The 23,574-nt window shown below is 43.0% G+C and overlaps 1 protein-coding gene across 3 annotated transcripts in view; it reads right to left on the bottom strand.

The window, feature by feature from the left end:
• FBXO10 (F-box protein 10) overlaps positions 1-23,574 on the bottom strand; it is a 79,259-nt gene that overhangs the window by 53,646 nt on the left and 2,039 nt on the right. The window lies entirely within an intron of this gene.

Raw genomic sequence — 23,574 nt, 5'->3', positions numbered from 1 at the left:
ATCTTAAGGCTGGAGATAATCTTCTTTGACTCCGTGTAAAACAGAGCAAACAACACTAAATCTTAAGGCTGGAGAATAATCTTCTTTGACTCCGTGTCCAACTTTCTGGACACAATGGGTTGGGGGCTGGGTCTCCATTGCCCTGGAAGGCCCTGCCTCCACAGCATTGCTGGACATAGCCCACACAGCTCTGAAGGGTTGCAGTCAATACCTGTGGCTTTCCCAGGATGGCGCTGTGTGCTGGTGGCTCTACAGGTCTGGAGTCTTGGGGGCAGCCCTGCTTCCAAGACTCCACTAGGTGATGCGGGCTCCCTGCAGCATCCTTTGAATAGCGGCTCCCTGCAGCATCCTTTGAATAGGGGCTCCCTGCAGCATCCTTTGAAATCTAGGTAGAGGCACACAAGCCTCCACAGCTCCTGTACTCTGCAAGTCTACAGTTAGCCCCACGGGGATAGCACCAAGGTAGACTGCTTGTGCCCTGGGATCTGTATCCCAGCCACACCTGGGCCTGCTTGAGCCACAGGTGGGGTGACCAGGGAACAGAGGCCTGAAGCGTCCCTGAGCAATGAGCTCCAAGGTTCCAAGAGTGCCCCAGGCCTGGCCCTTTAAGCTGGTTTGCCCTCATAGCACTAGCATTCAAGGCCTGTGATGGCAGAAGCAGCCTTGAAAATCAAATGGTCACTTGGCCACACCCTTGGTTTTCTCTTCTAAACCATTTAAAAAATTCTTTACATAACCAGACTGAGAGTTTTTCAAATCTTTATGTTCTGCTTCCCTTTTAATTATAAATTGTCTTTTTTTTTTTTTTTTTCAGATGGAATTTTGCTCTTGTTGCCCAGGCTAGAGTGCAATGGCACCATCTTGACTCACTGCAACCTCCACCTCCCAGGTTCAAATGATTCTCCCACCTCAGCTGCCAAGTAGCTGGGATTACAGGCATGCGCCACCACACCCGGCTAATTTTGTATTTTTAGTAGAGACGGGGTTTCTCCATGTTGGTCAGGCTGGTCTCGAACTCTTGACCTCAGGTGATCCACCCGCCTCAGCCTCCCAAAGTACTAGGATTACAGGTGTGAGCCACCATGCCCGGCCAATTATAAATTGTCTTTAACTCCTTCTTTCTTCTCCCATTTTACTATAAGCAGTTAGAAGCAGCCATGCAACATCATCTATGCTCTGCTGCTTAGAGATTTCTTCTGCCAAATCACCTAGCTTTTCTAGCTTTCTCTCTTTTCTGCCTTCTACAGAGTCCTAGGACACACACATTGATTCAGCCAAGTTCTTTGCCATTTTATAAGAAAGAACCTTTCTTCCAGTTTCCAATACCTTGTTCCTCATTTCTGTCTGAGACCTCATCAGACTAGTCTTCACTGTTGCAACCACTCAAGCAATCTGTAAGAAGAACAAGGCTTCTCCTATATCCCTTCTTTTCCCAGGTCCTGGCCAGAACCACCCTTAATGTGGCATTCATGTCAATGAACGGGAGAATTTTCCAGCATTTGCTTCAACACTGTTCCAGCCTCTATGCATTATCCGTTTCCAAGTTGCTTCTACATTTTTAGGTATTTGTTATAGCAACACTCCACTCCTCCAGTACCAATTTATGTCTTAGTCTGTTTAGTGCAACTATGTTGGAATTCTTGAATCTGACTAATCTGTAAAGAACAGACATTTATGGCTGGGTGCGGTGGCTCATGCCTGTAATCCCAGCACTTTGGGAGGCCGAGGCAGGCGGATCACGAGGTCAAGAGATCGGGACCATCCTGGCTGACACGGTGAAACCCTGTCTCTACTAAAAATACAAAAAAAAAAAAAAAAAAAAAAATTAGCCGGGCACGGTGGTGGGCACCTGTAGTCCCAGCTACTCAGGAGGCTGAGGTGGGAGAATGGCATGAACCTGGGAAGCAGAGCTGGCAGTGAGCCAAGACCGTGCCACTGCACTCCACTCCAGTCTGGGTGACAGAGCAAGACTCCGTCTCAAACAAAAAAAAAAAGAACAGTCATTTATTTCACACAGTTCTGGAGCCTGGGAAGTCCAAGATCAAGGTGCTGGCACCTGGTGAGGACGTCCTTGCTCTGTTCATAGATGGTGGAAGGTAGAAAAGCAAGAGGGATGAAAATATGTGTCTGCACACTGCAGAAGAATGGCGAATGCATCCCCACAAACCCTTCCATTCATGAAGAAGAGCCCGTATGACCTTTTACCTCCCAACACTGTTGCATCGGGGATTAGGTTTCCAATACATACGTTTTGGGGGGGACATATTCAGACCACAGCAGTGACCAATTCAGGTTTTGTGTGTGTGTGTGTGTGTGTATGTGTATGTGTGTGTGTATTTTTTTTTTTTTTTTTTTTTGAGATGGAGTCTCGCTCTGTCACCAGGCTGGAGTGCAGTGGCGCAATCTCAGCTCACTGCAACCTCTGCCTCCTGGGTTCAAGCAATTCTCCTGCCTCAGCCTCCCGAGTAGCTGGGACTACAGGCACGCGCCACCATGCCCAGCTGATTTTTGTATTTTTAGAAGAGACGGGGTTTCACCATGTTGGCCAGGATGGTCTCGATCTCTTGACCTCATGATCCACCTGCCTCAGCCTCCCAAAGTGCTGGGATTACAGGTGTGAGCCACTGCGCCTGGCCACGTGTATGCTTTTAAACTATTATTATGAAGTCATGGATTGAAACGTATTTTATGGGTTCCAAGTCTTTGAAATCCCTACTTTTATTAAAGTTCAAATTAAGCTATCTTTGGCCCCACACTGGTTCCTCAGTCCTCCTGGTACAACCCCTGTACCCTTTGATAGCTTCCTTGCTATGTGGTATGCCAAGATAGCATAACAGCTTCTTTCTTTAAGAAGCTGTCTTTAAAAAATATTCATTGAGAAAATTGTATATTCACATGCAGTTATAAGAAATAATAGAGATCCTGGCCCGGCACGGTGGCTCATGCCTGTAATCCCAGCACTTTGGGAGGCCAAGGTGGGCGGATCACCTGAGGTCGGGAGTTTGAGACCAGCCTGACCAACATGGAGAAACCCCGTCTCTACTAAAAATACAAAAAAAAAATTAGCCGGGCATGGTGGCACATGCCTGTAATCCCAGCTACTACAGAGGCTGAGGCAGGAGAATCGCTTGAACCTGGGAGGCGGAGGTTGCAGTGAGCCGAGATCGCGCCATTGCCCTCCAGCCTGGGCAAAAAGAGCGAAACTCTGTCTCAAAAAAAAAAAAAAAAAAAAAAAAGAAATAATAGAGATCCTTTGCTTGGTTTACCCCAATGGTAACCTTTTGCAAAACTATAGTATAATATCACACTAGCATGGTGACATTGATATAGTCCAAGGTCTAATTTAGATTTCTCCGGTTTGACTTGTACTCACTTGTGTATGTGTATTAAGTTCTATACAATTTTATCCCCTGTGTAACTTTGTGTATCTATGACCAGTAAAGACAGTGAACAGTTCCAACACCACATGGATCCCTTGTGTTGCCCTTTTGTAACTATACACTTCTCAATTCTGCCTCCTCTCTCCTGTCCCTAACCACTGGCAACCATTAATCTGTCCTCCAGTTCTAAAATTGTATCATTTCGAAAATGTTATATAAGTGGAATTATACAGTGTGTCACCTATTGAGACTGGCTTTTTTTCATTCAGTGTTATTCAATGGAGGCTCATCCTACTTGTGGTGTGCATCAATAGTTTGTTTATGATGCTGAGGACTACTGCATGCTATGGAGGTACCATATCCAGTAGTGTGTATTTGCAGAACTGACAGATGCATTCATATGTGCAATACAACCCCCTATCAAGAAATGGAATACCCCAGAAAGTTCTCTCATGACTCTTCCATCAAGTTCCATCCCCGACCCCAAAAGGCAACCACCGTTTTTTCTCTTATCTCCTCAAATTCCTATGATCATGATTTCTACTACAGATTAGTTTTGTCTGTTCTAGAATTGCATATAAATGGGATCATGCAGCTATGTATTCTTTTGTGTAAGGCTTCTTTCATTCAGCATATTTTGAGATTCATTCATTTCATTGCATGTAGTTTACTTTTTAACTCTCAGTAGTATTTCATTGTATTGAGTGTTAATATATCACAGTTTAAAAAAAATTAACTCTCCTAGATGGAAACCTGAATTACTTTCAGTTTGGGACTATTATGGATAATGCTGCTGTGAATATTCTTATATAAGTGTTTTTGTGGACATGTTTTAATTTTTCTTGAGTCAATACTTATGAGTGGAATTCCTAGGTTCTTTTCCCAGAGAGGTTATACTATTTTACACTCCTACCAAGAAAGAATAAGAAACACAGTTGCTCCACATTTGTTGTGGTGTTTTTTATTTGTTTGTTTTTTGCAGGGTCACACTTTGTCACCCAGGCTGGAGTGCTGTGGTGTGATCATAGTTCACTGCAACCTCGAATTCCCAGGCTCAAGTGATCCTGCTGCCTCAGCCTCCCAAAGTGCTGGGACTATAGGAGTAAAATCACCATGCCCAGCCTGTTGCTTGTTTTTAAAATTTTATCATTCTGGTGGGTATGTAATGGTATATCATTTTGGTTTTAATTTGCATTTTCTTCACGATACACGATGTTGAGATTTTTTGCATGTGATTATTGGCCATTCATATATCTCCTTTTTGAGTACTTGTTCAAATCTTTTGTCTTTTTTTTTTTTTTTCAGACAAAGTTTTGCTCCTGTCACCCTGGCTGGAGCGCAGTGGCACAATCTCGGCTCACCGCAACCTCCAACCTCCGCCTCCCAGGTTCAAGTGATTCTCCTGCCTCAGCCTCCCTAGTAGCTGGGATTACAGGCCCCCGCCACCATGCCCAACTAATTTTTGTATTTTTAGTAGAGATGGGATTTCATCATGTTGGCCAGGCTGGTCTCAAACTCCTGACCTCAGGTGATTCACCCACCTTGGCCTCCCAAAGTGGTGGGATTACAGGCGTGAGCCACTGTGCCCGGTCCTTTTGTCTGTTTTTAATTTTTTTTTTAATATTTAATTATAGGACTTCTTTATATGTCCTTTGCCAGATACATGTTCTTTGAATATTTTCTCCCAATCTGTGGTTTGCCTTTTCATTGTCTTAATGGAATCTTTTTTTTTTTTTTTTTTTTTTTGAGACGGAGTCTCGCTCTGTCGCCCAGGCTGGAGTGCAGTGGCGCAATCTCGGCTCACTGCAAGCTCCGCCTCCCGGGTTCACGCCATTCTCCTGCCTCAGCCTCTCCGAGTAGCTGGGACTACAGGCGCCCGCCACCACGCCCGGCTAATTTTTTTGTATTTTTAGTAGAGAAGTTTTTAATTTTGATGAAGTCTAACTTACCATTTCTTTCTTTTTATGATTATTTTCTTCTATCTGTCTGAGAAAGCTTTGTTAATTCCTAAGTCATGGATATAATCTCTTGTCTAAAAGCTTTGTGGTTTTGACTTTTACATACTGTTCTATGATCCATCATGAATTAATTTTTGTTATGGTATGAGTGGTTGAGGTTCATTCTTCTTCTATGTGGATATCAAGTTATTCTAGCACCATTTGTTGAAAACAGTCTCCTTTCCTTATTGGGTTGCTTTGGTGCCTTTAAAAAAAAAAAAAAAAAAAACTACAGTAGTGTGGGATTATTTCTGGACTATTTATTGTTTCATTGATCTCTTTGTCAATCCTTACACCAGCACCACAGTATCACCACATTTTTGACACTTTTTTTCCTTTTATGCATTATGCTTTTGGTATCAAGTCTAAGAACTTTTTATCTAGCTCTAGATCCTAAAGATTTTTTCCTGTGTTTTTTTCTAAAAGTTTTATAGTTTACACTTTATACTTAAGCCTATGGCCCATCTTGAGTTAATTTCTTATTGAAGTGTAAGTTCAATAAGAATAAATTCTTATTGAACTGACATTGAAGTTTTTCTTTTTAGCCTATGGTTATCCAACTGTCCCAGGACCATTTGTTAAAAAGGTTATCCTTTCTCCATTGAATTGCTTTTGTACTTTTGTCAAAAAATGATAAATCGGTTGAGGATATTTTTGTTCTGGATTTTTTTTTTTTGTTTTTGAGACAGTCTCTCTCTTTTGCTCAGTCTGGAGTGCAGTGGCACAATCTCGGCTCACTGCAACCTCTGCCTCCCAAGTTCAAGCCATTCTCCTACCTCAGCCTCCCGAGTAGCTGGGATTACAGGTGTGTGCCACCACGCCTGGCTAATTTTTGTATTTTTAGTAGATACGGGGGTTTCACCATGTTGGCCAGGCTGGCTTTGAACTCCTGACATCAGGTGATCCGTCCGTCTTGGCCTCTCAAAGTGCTGGGATTACAGGTGTGAGCCACCGCACCCGGCCTGTTCTGTATTCTTTAATGGAATATGTCAAAACCACAATCTGGATATTAGAGATGCTTTTTCTACTGGCTTGGTCATTGTTTCATCCTCCACTGGATTGTTTATGATAGGGACTGGGTACTTTTCTCTCTGAAGACTCAGTACCTGGTGTTGACTCCTTTCTCTATTACAACTATTCAGGGCAACAGAAAAGATAAGGAGAGCATTCTTAGCTCTGGGGTGCCTACATTATTCCAATACTGGGTCTACGTGTCCATGCACTATGACAGTAGGATTCTGATTTTTCCCAGGCTATGGGTTCTTTCAGGCAATTATGCCAATAAGTGATGATTTATGATTACTTACAATTGATCTGACCATCACCACAAGAGAGTAGTACCTCTGGCAACTCAAATGAACCCTTTTATATTGAACTCTCACGTAACTCACTCTTTCCCTCACAACTTCATATCCTTGCACTCTACATCCCTTCTAAACCTTACCCCAGACCTCTTTACCCCTTCGGAGGCCTTGGATGGCTCTGCCTCTAATTATTCTTTTCTTAATTTGAATGTTGCTTTTCTCCTCACAAAGTCATTCTCTTGAGGAAGGAGCTCTGCCAGGACCCCTGAGTGGGGTAGATGCAGTTCAGCCTCAGTTAGGCCCTCTCCTCCAACCATGTTCTTGGCTTGCCTCACTTGAGAAGTAATTTTAAAATGTTATTTTGCTGTCTTTCCATAAAGTTTTGGTGACCTATACATGGTTCTCTGAATTCAATGACTTCACACATTACATTTCATCTAGCTGGCCTTGACCGTTCACAAAGTCCATTTCTAGCTAGCTCAGATAATCTCCCTCCCACATAACAGCTTACATACTATGTCCCCACATGGTTTACATTTATCTTTCCACATTTCTTATCTATCTTCCTATAAAGAGGGGCTCATCTATAATACCTTTCTAGCTGTCCTGGTTTCTTTTTTCCTTATTATTTAGCCACTTCAATTTAAAACCACCAGAAGGACATCATTATCCCCATTTTCATAACCTTCCATATGAAAGTATGCTAACCATCGACTACCCAAACATTTCCTCCCAGTGGGTGATCTCATCTTAACCAGGACCAACTGCTGCATCCGAAAGGAGTATCTTTAATCGTTGCTAAGAGCTTTGACCTACTTGTTAGAATCTGTGTTCTCATCATCCCCACAGTCTGCTTTTGATTTCTGAGCTCCTCTGAGTATAACCGTATACTCTCCTTTCAGGGAGCACCATATACTGTGCACTTTCTGAGATGCTTTATCCATGATGTTCTTTCCTTCTACAGGGGGCAACTCTGACAGGTGTTCAAGAGTGAATCAGCTAACACTAAAGGAACCTAACCTATACAACCTTCCAGGTGAGAGGCTTCCATATGGTGTTTTGCAGGACTTTCCATTAGGGTTCTCCTGGGACCTATTGCTAATGGTCAGTATTCCAAGTCTCAGGAGGGATTATAAGGGAGACCCAAATCGCAACCACCAACCCTCATAAATGCATCTCTGCTTCTCTGTCAACTTGAGCCTAGTTTACTTTACTATATAAGCATTCAACTCAGTCAATAGGTTGTGTGCCCCGTGTGACATCCCATATTACCCAGCACTGACAATTTCTGTCCCAGATGGGTTTCCCATAGTAGCTTATCAATAATGAATACCCTAGGCTATCATAATTCACTTACAGAGAATACAGCAAGAACCTCACATACCATCCAATAAGCAGCACAAAATACACGCTTAATAACAGTGTTTTTAAGTAAATGAATAAGCAGAAATGAGCCCCCATCATGCCCCCACCTCAAATTTTAGGTGAATAGTTAATGTATCGCCCATTAGGTGATAGCAACCATTTGCTGTCATAGCTAATAACAATGTGAGATAGAAGGAATTAAGCACTACTGCAGCTTATAGAGATCAAGACGAAAGAAAATCTTTTTTTTTTTTGAGATGGAGTTTCGCTCTTGTTGCCCAGGCTGGAGTGCAATGGTGTGACCTCAGCTCACCGCAACCTCCACCACCCAGGTTCAAGTGATTCTCCTGCCTCAGCCTCCTGAGTAGCTGGGATTACAGATGCGCACCACCACGCCCGGCTAATTTTTTTGTATTTTTAGTAGAGATGGGGTTTCACCATGGTCAGGCTTGTTTTGAACTCCTGACCTCAGGTGATCCACCCACCTCGGCCTCCCAGAGTGCTGGGATTACAGGCATGAGCCACCGCGCCTGGCCAAAAAAAGAAAATCTTTAAACCAGATTTAGTAGAACCTCCCATAGCAGTGATTCTTTAATCGTGGCTCTTCAATCATCACCTAAGAATCACCTGGGGCCTATTCCTAGCTCCATCTCAGACCTCCAGAATCAGAATCTCTGGAGTGGAACCAATTATGTGCATTTTTAACAAGCTCCCTGGTGATTGTGATAAAGGGCCCTACCCACGCTTTGATGCAGCATCCTTCTTCCTCAGCTTCAACCCTTTCAGTGAAGCAGCTCTCTCTGCATCACGCAAAGACCAATCATTTCAAAGCCAGAAGACCTGGGATCAAGTTGCAGGTGACCTTGAACAAGTCACTTAACCTCTCTGGGCCTCAGGTTCCTCATATATAAGTTGGGGACCTTGATAGCACCCCAAAGGCTTGCTGTGATGATTAAAAAATCGAATGCACATTGTATTGGGATCAATGCTTTTCATCAACTACTTCCAGTTTTCCTTCCTTCTGGGCACATGACAAGATTGTACATCTGATCCCTCCTGAGGTCAAATGAGGCCACAAGACTAGGACTAGCCAATGGGTTTTGCGTAGAAGAGATGTGCGTTACTTCTTGACTAGAGCACTTCATTGCCTATGCAAGATCATCCAGAGCTTGCTTTTCTCTGTGGCACAGCAACTGACAACATTTGAGATGACAGTTACTCTAGGAACCTGGATCCTTACATGATTAGAGTAAGCAGAGATCCTGACCAAGCCAAGATGGACATACACCATGCATGAAAAATACACCTTTGTTTGGGTTAAGGCACTAAGAACTTGCGGATTGTTTGTTACCATAGCAGAGCCCAGCCATTTCTGGCTGAAAGAGTACATGAAACTCTAAAGGGCATTATTATAAGGCCCTGGGACACCTTGAGATTGACCACTACTCTTCCCCAGGTGGTATCAGTTCTGACCCCTTGGAACCACTGGTGCTCTACCCTCTTTCACAAGTTGCATGATGGGAAAGTCCTTGAATGCCAGACTAAGAAGCTTGTACTTGTCTATTATAGATTCCTCAGAAGGGAAGTGGCCTGATCAGAGCTATATTTTAAGGAGATCCATCCGGGAGAGGTATTTAGGTGGAAGAGTGAGGGCAGGAACTCACAATTTTGCAAATATTAATTATAATTTCTTTCCCTTAGGATGATGTGAGGGTGTCTGGGAGATTTTGGACCAAGCCACCTGACGTAGAAACTACTGGAGCTTCGGTTTTCTTGGGGTTGCAAGAAGCCCACCTATAGTAGGAAGCACATGGTTTAGTCACTGGCCTCTCAGGGGAAAGGGGATTTCCTAGCAGGTTACTTGTCAACCCTTCAGCACTTGCTTTCCCCCAAACTTGCCTGTGTACCCAACTCCAGGGCTCTGTATCTAGAATGAAGCCAACAATTGCCCCCTCTTGACTCCGAGCACACATGCACATTCCCTATCATTCCATTTGGCTTTATTTACTATATCTTTACACTAATCCATGGAGATTCATGAAACAACAGGGATTTCTTAGAACAAGGTAACACTTTTTATTTTATTTTTTTTAATGCATTCAAGTTTTGCCTTTCCTTTTTACCACTGGGGCCTCTGCATGTGGAATTAAAAGTAACAAATGTCCCCAGAGCCTGTGCACCTGGAGTGTGATGCCTGTAAAGAACTGGAAAAACAATGATGGAAGCCTGTCTGGGATGGAGGGAGTATGGCCTGAAGTAGGCCCCAAGTGGTTCCGTTTTTTGATTAAAAAAACTTTTTTTTTGCCGGGCACAGTGGCTCACGCCTGTAATCCCAGTACTTTGGGAGGCCGAGGTAGGCAGATCACGAGGTCAGGAGATTAAGACCATCCTGGCTAACACAGTGAAACCCCGTCTCTACTAAAAATACAAAAAATTAGCGGGGCGTGGTGGTGGGCGACTGTAGTCCCAGCTACTCGGGAGGCTGACACATAAGAATGGCGTGAACCCAGGAGGCGGAGCTTGCAGTGAGCCAAGATCACGCCACTGCACTCCAGCCTGGGCAACAGAGCAAGACTCCATCTCAAAAAAAAAAACAAAAAAAACCAACTTTTTTTTTTTTTTTTTTTTAAGAAATGAGGTCTCTCTGTGTTGCCCAGGCTGGAGTACAGTGGCAGGATCATAGTTCACTGCAGCCTCGAACTCCTGGCCACAAGTGATCCTCCCACCTTGGCCTCTCAAAATACTGTGATTACAGGCATGAGTTACCATGCCCAGCCTTGTTCCATTTTTTATGGTCCCAAGAGTGTTAGAACTCAGAGTTTCTGTGTAGCACTCTCCTAACCTCCCACTGGAGGTATCCACATGCCTCTGGGCCACTTGGTGTTCCCAGCCTCAGTGGGAGAGGCAGAGGCCACCCTCTCAGGAGGCAAGTCCCATAAGACTCGGCTCTCAATAAGCAGGCTCTGCTGCTGCCTCGCCCTGTGACTTCAGCACGTCCTTGAACCTTTCTGAACCTATTTCCTTGCCTCTAAACTGAGGCTGACAATGGCTGGCCTGATACACCTCATGAAGATTTTGAAAATCTCCAGAGAAAAAAATCATTTATTCAACAAACATGCGTTGATTGCCTACTATGTGCCAGGCATTGTTCCAAGAACTGAAAAGCAGTACATGAGACAAAGTCCCTACCTTCAGAGACAGACAATAAACGAAAAAGATATTAACACAAATGCTATGAAAAGAAATAAAGCAGGTTAAGGGATATATTTGCACGCATGTGCTATTTCAGACAGGGTTGTCAAGGAAGGTCTCTGAGGAACTGACATTTGAATAGAGACCTGAATGACATTTAACGCCATGGCATGGGCTGAGATCACTAGTGAAGGAGTTGAGAGAAGCGATCTGATGAACAAGCCCTTGGCCAGTCTAACATCTAAAGGGCATGAAGTGGAAACACTTCTGTAAAGGGGAAAGTGGGAACAACCTCCCTCATAGCACTGTCCAGAGCTCTGCACCTGTGAGGCACTGGAAGGAAGGCTGCTGCTTTGTTCATTTGCTGTCTGTACTCCCACTGCTTCTGGGAAGGGTGGGCTCCAAGTGCCCATTCACCAAGCACCAAGATGGGCAGGCAGGCTGGGGTCAGGAATAAAAACATCCCTCAGGGATCTGCACTTGGGAGCTGTGTGGTGGGAGGAAGTAGCAACAGGGGAACGCTTTGGTATTAACAGTTGAGTATAAAGTGAAGCCCTTGTTTGGCTCCCTACAAGTTCTCTAATAATGTCTCCATCGCTCACGAATTCTTTTGTGTGAGTGGATCTGTGAGGGGGCAGAGGGGACACAGGAAGTCCTGAGTTATTCCACAGGGATGAACCACAGGAAGAGGGAAACACACCTGTGGACCCAGAGCGCCAGGCGACAGAGCCTGGGCACCTCTAGGAGGAAATTCACTGTGGAATTAAATGTTTTTCTTCATTTATTGTCTGTCTCCCCTGAGTAAAATGTAAGCTCCTGAAGGGCAGAAACTTTGCATCACTGCTTTGTACTAAGCCCAGAACTATGCCTGGCGCATAGCAGGTGCTCAACAATCATTTACTGAATAAATAATCACCCTCATCATTATCTGGTATATTAGCATAGCTGAGACTACTCAAATCATTAGCTATAGATTCCCTGCTGCCACACAGATCCCTGTGGAATAAAAAAAGAAGTAAATAAGAACGCAAGTATGTATTCAACACTTGCTGTGTATAACACCAAGTGGTTAGCACCTTGTGAGTCAGTGGGAATCAGATAAAGACCCTGCTCTCAAGTCTGGCAGAACAAAGACATGTCTACCAAAAAACACCTGAAAGACAAAAAGAAAACCAAAGAAACCCCACGATTCAAGGGGAAAAATGCTTAGTGCCTGATATGGTTTGGCTGTGTCCACACCCAAAATCTCATCTAGAATTATATTCCCCATAATCCCCATGTGTCAGGGGTGTGACCAAGTAGAGGTAATCGGATCATGAAGGCAGTTCCCCATGCTGTTCTCATGATAATGAGAGAGTCTCACAAGATCTGATGGTTTTATAAGCCATCTGGCATTTCCCCTGCTTGCACTCATTCTCTCTCCTGCCACCCTGTGAACAGGTGCCTTCTGCCATGATTGTAAGTTTTCTGAGGCCTCCCCAGCCATGCAGAACTGTGAGTTGATTAAACTTTTCTTTATAAATCACCTAGTTGTGGGTATTTCTTAATAGCAGCATGAGAACAGACTAATACGGTAAATTGTTACCATAGACAGTGGGGTGCTGCTGTAAAGATACCTGAAAATGTGGAAGCGACCTTGGAACTGGGTAACAGGCAGAAGCTGGAATGGTTTGGAGGGCTCAGAAGAAGACAGGAAAATGTGGGAAAGTCTGGAACTTCCTAGAGACTTAGAGGGCTCAGAAGACAAGAAGATGTGGGAAAGTTTGGAGCTTCTTAGGGACTTGTTGAATGGCTTTGATCAAAATGCTGATAGTGATATGGACAATGAAGTCCAGGCTGAGGTGGTCTCAGATGGAGATAAGGAACTTCTTGGGAACTGGAGTAAAGGTAACTCTTGCTATGCAAAGAGACTTGTAGCATTTTGTCCCTCTCCTAGAGATCTGTGGAACTTTGAACTTGAGAGAGATGATTTAGGGTATCTGGCAGAAGAAACTTCTAAATGGCAAAGCATTCAAGAGGAAGCAGAGCATAAAAGTTTGGAAAATTTGCAGGAGATCATTTTGGAACTTTAAGGTTTAATGACTGGCCTATTGGATGTGACAGAAAAGAAAACTCCATTTTCTGGGGAGAAATTCAAGCCCAATGCAGAAATTTGCACAAGTAACGAGGAATGTTAATCACCAAGATAATGGGGAAAATGTCTGCAGAGCATGTCAGAGAACTTCAAGACAGCCCCACCCATCATAGGCCCAAGGCCTAGGAGGGAAAAATGGTTTCATGGGCATGGGCCAGGCACAGGGACCCCCTGCTCTGTGCAGCCTTGGGACATGGTACCCTGCATCCCAGCTGCTTCAGCTGCAGCTGTGGCTAAAAGGGGCCAAGGTACAGCTTGGGCCATTGCTTCAGAGGGTGCAAGCCCTACTCATTGGTGGCTTCCACGTGATGTTGAGCCTGTGGGTGCACAGAAGTCAAGAACTGAGGTATAGAAACCTCTACTTAGATTTTAGAGCATGTATGGAAATGCCTGGATGTCCAGGAAGAAGTTTGCTGCAGGGGCGGAGCCCTCATGGAGAACACCTGCTTGGGCAGTATAGAAGGGAAATGTGGGGTCAGGGCCCCCACACAGAGTCTCCACGGGGACACTGCCCAGTGGAGCTGTGAGAAGAAGGCCACCATCCTCCAGACCCCACAATGGCAGATCCACCAAAAGCTTGCATCATGTGCCTGGAAAAGCTGCAGACACTCAACACCAGCCTGTGAAAGCAGCCAGGAGGTGGGTTATACCCTGCAAAGCCACAGGGGTGGAGCTGCCCAAGGCTGGGAGCCCACCTCTTGCATCAGCATAACCTGGATATGAGACATGCAGTCAAAGGAGATCATTTTGGAACTTTAAGGTTTAATAACTAATCTATTGGATTTTGGACTTGCATGGAGTCTGTAGCCACTTTGGCCAATTTCTCCCATTTGGAATGGGTGTATTTATCCAGTGTCTCTACCCCCACTTATTTAGGAAGTAACTAGCTTGCTTTTGATTTTACAGGCTCATAGGCAGAAGGGACTTGCCTTGTCTCAGATGAGACTTTGGACCTGGACTTTTGGGTTAATGCTGGAATGAGTTAAGACTTTGGGGGACTGTTGGAAAGGAATGATTGTTTTGAAATATGAGACATGAAATTTGGGAGGGGCGACGGGCAGAATGATATGGTTTGGCTGTGTCCCCGCTCAAAATATCATCTTGAATTATAATTCCCACAATTCCCATTTGCCAGGGGAAGGACCAGGTAGAGGTAATTGGATCATGGGGTGAGGTTTCCCCCATGCTGTTCTCGTGATAGTGAGTCCCATGAGATCTGATGCTTTTATAAGTCTCTGGAATTTCCCCTGCTTGCACGCATTCTCTCTCCTGCCACCCTGTGAAGAGGTGCCTTCCACCATGATTGTAAGTTTCCTGAGGCCTCCCAAGCCACGTGGAACTGTGAGTCAATTAAACCTCTTTTCTTTATAAATTAGTCTCAGATATTTCTTCCTGGCAGCATGAGCACAGACTAATACAGTGCCATAAAAAAGGGAAAGCCCTTGTTTAAAGAACAAAAATGTGACCTCCAGCTAGGGAAACCAATCAATAATAATGGAAGACAACAGAAACAGCAGCAGGTACCTTCTACTAAGTACTGCTATTTGAGGGGCACAATATTAAGTGCTTTTCATGCATTATTTCATCTTATTCCCTGAAGATCTCTTCAAGCCTTACAATTCAAAATGTGCTCCCAGGACCTAGGAGCTTGTTAGAAGTGACAGACATTGGGCACCACCTTGTACTTCCTGGATCAGATTTGGCATTTTAACATCATCACCAGGGAACCTATGTGTACCCAAAATTTGAGAAGCAATGACTGAAATTAATATTGTCTTCATTTTTCAGTTCAAGAAACTAAACTTATGTGACAAATGACTTGCCCCAATCACTCATTAGAGAGGTGCAGAGCCACTGAAGCCCAGCCTGACCCCAAAGACTCTGTTTTTAACCATTAAGCCAAGCTTCATGGAGGAGCTGGTATCTGAACTGGACTCTGAAATTTGCATAGGACTGGGACATTCAGAGGAGGAAGAAAGGGGACTGTAGCAGAGGAAACAGCATCAGCAAAAGCCCCTGAGGTAGAAAACCTTCAGCCGGGCTTAGGACATGTTGGGATGTTCAGTCTGGCTGCAGCTCCAGGAGTCTGAAGGGATCAGTGAGAAAGGCCACCTGAATTAGTTCACATGGAACATCCTTAGCCAAAGGTAAACAGTTTCTAGTTAATTTGGGGGACCACAGGGAGCTGCCATGAGCCCCAGCACAAAAGGCCCTATGCGTGCTGAAATGACTCTGACAAAAGGGACCCAACAGCCTTCATTCACACTCTAGTTTGGGCTCTGCCTCTCCCTTGCAGACTAATCATGAGGGCAGGTGACTTAACTCTTGTTTCATGTTTGTATAACAAGGGAAACACACTTTCTACCTACAGAGGGCCATACTAGTATCAAAGTGTTGGAATTTAGTTTCTAATAAAAAAGTAAGATTAGCCAGGCATAGTGGTGGGCACCTGTAATCCCAGCTACTTGGGAGGCTGAGGCAGAGAATCGCTTGAACCTGGGAGGTGGAGGTTGCAGTGAGCTGAGATCACGCCACTGCACTCCAGCTTGGACAACAAAGTGAGACTCTCACAAAAAAAAAAAAAGTGAAAAAAAAATCAAGGGCTGCTCAGAACCCTATTTAGTATTGACAGGAAAAGAAAAAATTTATCTTCCAACATTATGAGGCACATAAGCCTCATAGGCACAGCATAAATAACTAGAAACTGTATTAACTGAGCAACTGTAATGGATTAATGATTTAAAATCTTTCTTCGAATCAAAGTAAATGTCCCTAGTTTTGGGGAGTGAACTGTTCTAAAGTAATAGTAAAATATTATAACCCCAAAGAGCCCTGTCCACACACCTACACACACCATTGGAAATGAGACGAAACTTAAATTTGAAGATGAGAAAAACTTCAGCTGGGCTTTTCATCATTTCTTCAAACCGTAGCTCTCTTCAGCGTGAGAAATATTATTTCTTTTTTCAGCTTTGAAATTTGATGACATAAACCAGATGGTGCTTTCTGAGTGGGCTTGGAGCCATAAGGACCTCTCTCCTTTCAATGCACTGCCTGTTCATTTTGGTTTACCTAGGAGACAGAAGGGGAGTTGCAGGGGGGTCCCCAGATCTGGGTTTTAGTACTGATTCTCACATAAATTTATTGCATGTCCTTGAAGTGGCAGGCAAGGGTGTTTTGAGGGCTTACTAAATGCCAGGTGCTTTTTATATATCTTTTTTTTTTTTATTGAGACAAGGTCTTGCTTTGTCACCCAGATTGGAGTGCAGTGATGTGATCTTGGCTCACTACAGCCTCAATCTCCTGGGCTCAAGTGATCTTCCAGCCTTAGCCTCCTGAGTAGCTGGGACTATGGGCACACGCTACCACACCCAGCTAAATTTTTTTTTTTTTTTTTTTTTTAGAGATGAGGTCTCACTATGTTGCCCAGGCTGGTCTCAAAGTCCTGGACTCAAGCGATCCTCCTGCCTCAGCCTCCCAAAGTGCTGGGATTATAGGTATGAGCCACCATGCCCAGCCTTACATATCATCTTAATGAGCACTTACAACAACCAAAACATAGTATGCTTATCCTCAATTCCTATGAGTAAACATTTATTGTGTGGTGATATTTTAGTGCATAACAATTGCAGGATCAAATTCATTTTTATTTCATGATCTATGAGTTTATATATATGTGATGGTGAGGCTAGAAGTTCCTATATCATCACTTCACAAGTTAGGAATCCCAGTACTCCAAGAAAGGAACTAGGAGGCACCATGCCTGGCTAATTTTTGTATTTTTTAGTAGAGACGGGGTTTCACCATGTTGGCCAGGCTGGTCTTGAACTCCTGACCTCAGGTGATCCATCCGCCTCGGCCTCCCGAAGTGCTGGGATTCCAGGCATGAGCCACCGCACCTGGCCTTAGCTATGTCTGCCCAGCACCTTCCCTCTTCTGCGTCCTCAGGGGAACCCCACTTCTACTCTATTTAGTCTTGCTGGGACTGCCACTGAGAGTGTTGCAGTCCTCTACCTCACAGGACGGATACTTGGCCCAAAGAAGACAGTAAGAATCCCCCATCCCCTTGCAAGGAATGGGGCAACTCAAAAGAGTCCATATGAGGAATGAAGCCAAACTCGGACAATCAAGGTGAGAGACTGCAAAAGATCAAAGGGCCAGGGACACAGTAACATTTTCTTTTTAAAGCCAAGTGATGTTCTTTTTCAAGTTCAGATAGTTTAAGCTGATCACCTACAAGCAAACGAATCCTGACAAATACAGTTTTCTTGAGTATATTATTATTATTTTTGAGATGGAGTCTTGCTCTGTTGCCCAAGCTGGAGTACAATGGCGCGATCTCAGCTCACTGCAACCGCCGCCTCCCGGATTCAAGTGACTCTCCTGCCTCAGCTTCTTGGGTAGCTGGGATTACAGCCGCCTGCCACCACACCTGGCTAATTTTTGTATTTTTAGTAGAGATGGGGTTTCACTATGTTGGCCAGGCTGCTCTCGAACTCCTGACCTCAGGCGAACCGCCCATCTTAGCCTCCTAAAGTGCTGGGATTACAGGTGTGAGCCACTGGCACACATCCCCACCCACCCAATTTACTTTGCTTTCAAGAAAACAATTTACTTTGTTTTCTCAGGTAAATTCTTTACTCTCTTCCTTTTTCTCTCTGTAGGCTAGTAAGACTCCAATCAAAGTTGATACATTGTATTTACATCTCCTCTACCCTAAGGTGGAAAAAGGATAAATGGAGTTCATGTGGTCTAAGGTCGCTGTACTGTCTGTCCAAAAGAGTAAGGATATTCACCACTTATAACGGAAATCTATCAACTTTGTTCAAATTGAAATTTCAAGCATAACCATTAAGAAAAAGTGTATAACATCCACATTAGTCGAAAAAAAAAAAAAAGGTGAATGATGAAAAATAGCTCCAAAGAAGGGAAGACAGCTATAATGAAATGGAGAACTGTCAGGACAAACAGATTGAAAGCATAAAATAAGGCAGACCTAAACAAAAATACATCAGTGGTGCTATTAATGAAAATGGACTAAATGTTCTAATTAAAAGACAAAGAAAGTCAGGGTTTTCCCTGACTTTAAAACTTCCTTTTAAGTTTTCTCAGGGTTTAAAAAACCAAAACCCAATTATATGCTATTCATAAGAGACTTACCTAAAACAGTTACAGAAAAGATGCAACTAATGGAAAAAAATATACCTTGTGTAGATTTTTAAAAGGATGGCACAGCTACACTATCAGATAAAGTATAAGGCAAAAAAAAAAAATTATTAGAAACAAAAAAGGTAGCTTCATAATGATAAAAAGTGAATTAAGAATTAAGAAGATAAAACAACTTTATGTTTGTATATGCACCTGATAATATGGCCTTACAGATATAAAGCAAAAAAAAAGAAAATTAAAAGATGAAGTAGACAAATTCAAAATTATACTTGGATATTTAAACACATCCCTCTATAATTCATATGAAAAAAAAAAAAACACCCAGTAAGGATAAAGAAGATTTGAACACCATTAATAAACTTGATCTAATGGCATTTCATTGGACATTGAATCCAATAACTGAAGAATACACTTTACTTTCAAACACACATGGAACATTTATAAAAACTGACCATAAACAGAGCTCTAACAGAAGTATCAAGAAATTTCAAAGGATTAAAATTATACAGCTTCGAGCACAGTGGCTCACACCTGTAGTCCTTCCAGCTACCTGGGGAGGCCGAGGCAGGAGGATTGCTTGAGCCAGGAGTTCAAGGCTGCAGTTAGCTATGATCACACCACTGTACTCCAATGTGGGAGACAGTGAGACTGTGTCAAAAACAAACAAACCAAAAACAGAACAAGCTCACTGACCACAATCATAATTAGTCATAAATAAAGGATAATTAGAAATTGTTAGTATGTTTGGATATTACAAAACACATTTCTCGAATATAATATCTATTGGTTAAAGAAAGAATTACAATGGAAATTAGAATATTTTTAGAAACAAACAACAAAGAAGGCTGGGCGCAGTGGCTCATGCCTGTAATCCCAGCACTTTGGGAGGCCAAGGCAGGTGGATCACCTGAGGTCAGGAGTTCGAGACCCGCCTGAGCAGCATGGTAAAACCCTGTCTCTACTAAAATACAAAAACATTAGCTGGGCGTGGTGGCACATGCCTGCAATCACAGCTACTTGGGAGGCTGAGGAGGCAAGAGAATCACTTGAACCCGGGAGGCGGAGGTTGCAGTGAGCTGAGATTGTGCCATTACACTCCAGCCTGGGCAACAAGAATGAAAGTCCGTCTCGGAAAAACAGAAGAAAAGAAATAAACAACACAGATACCACATATCAAAACTTGTGAACTCCTGCTGAAACAGAATTTGGAAAAAAATGTATAACCTTAAATAGAAAGAATCAAAAGATAAAAATTAATGAAACTAAACATCAATTTCAGGAAGTCAGAAAAAGAACAAAATAAATCCAAGGAAAATAGAAGAGAAAAATAAAGAACAGAGCAGAATTTATGAAACAGAAAACAAATTTATTATGAAGACTATCATTGATGATAAAAGCAGGTTCTCTGAAAAGAACCTCTGCTAAAACCAAAGAAGAAGGAAAAAAAAGCATTAAAATGAAATCAGAATGAAAGAGGGGATATCTCTACAGATGTTGTACACCAAAGGGTAAGAAAATATTATAAACAGCCGGGTGTGGTGGCTCACACCTGTAATCCCAGCACTTTGGGAGGCTGAGGCAGGTGAATCACGAGATCAAGAGATTGAGACCATCCAGGCGAACGTGGTGAAACCCCGTCTCTACTAAAAATACAAAAAATTGGCTGGGCGTGGTGGCGCGTGCCTGTAGTCCCAGCTACTCAGGAGGCTGAGGCAGGAGAACCACTTGAAACCGGAAGGCGGAGGTTGCAGTGAGCTGAGATCGTGCCACTGCAGTCCAGCTTGGCGACAGGGCAAGACTCCGTCTCAAAAAAAAAAAAAAAAATTATAAACAACTTTATATAAATAAATATGAAGGGATAAACTCCCAGGAAAATATTACTTAGTTAAGAAATTATAAAAACAAAATCACCCTAGAACCATTAAAGACATTGAATCCGTGGTCAAAAATAAGATTGCAAAGAAAACACACCTCCAAGCCCAGGTAGCTTCATCACCAAGTTCTATCATACATTCAAGGGACATAGAAAGGGAAACTAAAATGGATGGTGGAAGAGGATGATATGGGTATTTGCTAGATTTCTGGACCAACTGCAGCAGCAAGGGTTGTAATTTGTCTCACTGATCTTCCTCTTATAAGTTTTCCCAGGATTTGTGACTAACCAGAATCCTGGAGAAGCTGTACCCGGATAGAGTGAACTTAATGTAAGAAGCAAGCCTATCTGTATGGTGCAAGAAGTGGACTGTGGAGAATACTACTGGTTCCACTCAGATCCTGTTTACTGGCCAGCACACCTGTCACTCAGATGTGGTGTCAGCTGAGAACAACTCACAGATGTCCCTTTCTCCAGAAAACTGCAACTGCCCCCTCATCAGGCTGTGCCTCTCCTCCCCCAATCCAGCTTTCCTCATACTCCTTTTCCTGAGCGCTTCTCCTACAGTCTCACTTGAACAAGAATCCCTATTTTATGCCCTGCTTCTACAGAATGGGATCTAAGCTATCACCATTTAAGAGGGTGAAAAGAGCCATATATATATATATATATTTCCTTATTGAAAAATCAATTTAAAAATGGCAAGAGACATTGCCTCACAAAAGAGGCAATCCAATTAACCAACAATAAACTGCTCAAGGGCTGGGCATGGTAGCTCACACCTGTAATCCCAGCACCTGGGGAGGCTGACGTGTGAGAACAGTTTGAGTCCAGGAGTTTGAGACCAGCCTGGGAAACATGGCAAGACCTGGTCTCTACAAAAAAAATTAAAATAATTATCCGGCTGTCCCAGCTGCTCAGGGGGCTGAGGTGGGAGAGATCTCTTGAGCCTAGGAGGTTGAGGCTACAGTAAGCCATGATCACGCCACTGCACTCCAGCCTGGGTAACAAAGTAAGACCCTGTTTCCAAAAAAAAAAAGAAAAGAAAAAAGAAAAAAGTGCTCAACCTCAAGAGTAATCAAGGAGAGCAAGTTAAAGCCACAAGAAATATCACGACACACACATGAAAATAGTCAAAATATTAAAACCAATAAAACCAACTATTTGCCAGGATATGAAGCAACTGGAACTCTCATATACTCCTGGTAGGAAAGTAAACTGTTTGACACTATCTAGCAAAGCAATTGTACTCTAACATATATAACCTAAAAAAACTTGTTCAAATACAACAGAAAATAGCTAAAGATGTACTTGGCAGTCAGAAACTATAAGCAACTCAAGTATCCATCAACCACAGGATGAATACATCTATTGTGACACAGTCATACCATGAAACACTGTTAGCAACGAAAATAAGTGAGGCTGCCACATGGATGCATCTCACAAACAAGTTGAGTAAAAGAAGCAAAACTATATTGTTTAGGGATACATACATAGCTGATATAATTACAAAGAAAAGCAAAACAATGATTATCACAAGATGATTTCTTCTGGGGGAGGAAATTATGATTTGGAAGCAGGTACTGAGTATTGCCAATGTTCCAGTTCTTGACATGTTGGTGATTACGTGTGTATTTCCTTTAGAGTTATCTGTTAAACTATATATTTGTGTTTTTTACCATGCATATTTGCTGTATTTCATATTCAAAAAGTTTAAAACAAATAAATGAAATAAATATACTGATTATTGTTTCTTAGAAAAATTGAGAAAACTAAAATCCTTTATTTTTAAATTAAAACCTTGCCTGCAAAATCTGTAACAGGGTATATCCCAAGTAAATTTTCCAGAATGCCTAAATCTATGTGGCTCAGGGTGACCTGAGGACCCCTCTTTACATATGGAAAAGTAAGGTGAGTAGGCACCCAAAGTCCTGGGGTAGCTATCTTGTTGAAGGCTCTCATTCCTGAGAATCCTCGGTAGGCAGAACCCTGGAGAGTATGCGGAACCAATTTGCCAAAGGGATTTGGGTTAAGGTTAGGAAGAGAAGGGACTGAACCCACAAACTCTGATAAGTTTGAAAACAGAGACATCTCTTGGGTGGTCAAGATGACCATGACCAAGGCTGCTAGCAGGAAAGGCCCCAAATGCCCTAAAAGAGAACTCTCCAGGAGACCGGGGGAACCCAACCTGGTGAAAAGCTCAACAAAAGCCCAGAGTGAGGTGCTTTGGGGAGAATGGCTGAGCACGCAAGCATAAATGAAACAAACTCTAGCCTTGGAAACCAAGCTTGGAATCATGCTGGCAGAGATTTGGTCCCATAAGGGCATTGAGCAGCAGTGATCACACATCCGTGGACTGTGTAGGACAGCTCTTCAACAGTGATGCCATATAGCTGTGTCAGGAATGACAATGTGTGTGGACTGCTCAGACAATGCAGTTCTCTCTCCTCTGGAGAGTGACAGTAAGACTGACCCCATTGGAATGTATAAGCCCCCAGAGAGATTGGAGAAGGAGACACTGGAACTCTCACTAATAAGGGCATTAGAGAGGACTTGGGAGTCTACTTAGAAAAAAATAAGGAAATACATGAGTGAATTTAAACCCAACTTGTGAAATGAGACATATATGTTAAACATCTAAGCTGAAATAGACAAAATCTTAATCAAATGTCTTTTTGTATACATTCCTTTATGTATACAGTATCAAACATTTTAGACGAGTGGGAAACTAATAATCACTAAACTAACAGAAAGAGAGTAGTAAGAGAAATTAGCAGACATTTCAAACAAAACCCATGACAGGTAACTCAAGAATAGGTTCATTCATTAAGGCAAACTGAAAGAACAAAATGCTTGTTCCATCTATTTCCTGACTGAAGCAGGTAAAAGGAATTTGTTTACTTCACATCTTCCTGTGAAAAGCAAGTGATGTCTTCTTGGTTGCCCAGAACACCATTCCTCCCATCTCCGAGAGCTCTTGCTGACTCCCTATCTACATCATCAGAGCCCCCACTAATCTGCCCTCAGTTTTATCCCTGCCAAAGAATCTGAGGTCCCTAAGGCCAGAGTCTACGTATGTTTTTATCTATTTCTACTCACTCCCACTCCTCTTGGCACTGCCACCAATGCGTGTTTATTGAAGGAAAAAAGGAGGGAGGGA

This window comes from Symphalangus syndactylus, chromosome 9, assembly GCF_028878055.3.
Source record: "Symphalangus syndactylus isolate Jambi chromosome 9, NHGRI_mSymSyn1-v2.1_pri, whole genome shotgun sequence".
Taxonomy (NCBI): Eukaryota; Metazoa; Chordata; class Mammalia; order Primates; family Hylobatidae; genus Symphalangus; species Symphalangus syndactylus.
This window is presented reverse-complemented; position numbering and strand designations above follow the sequence as displayed.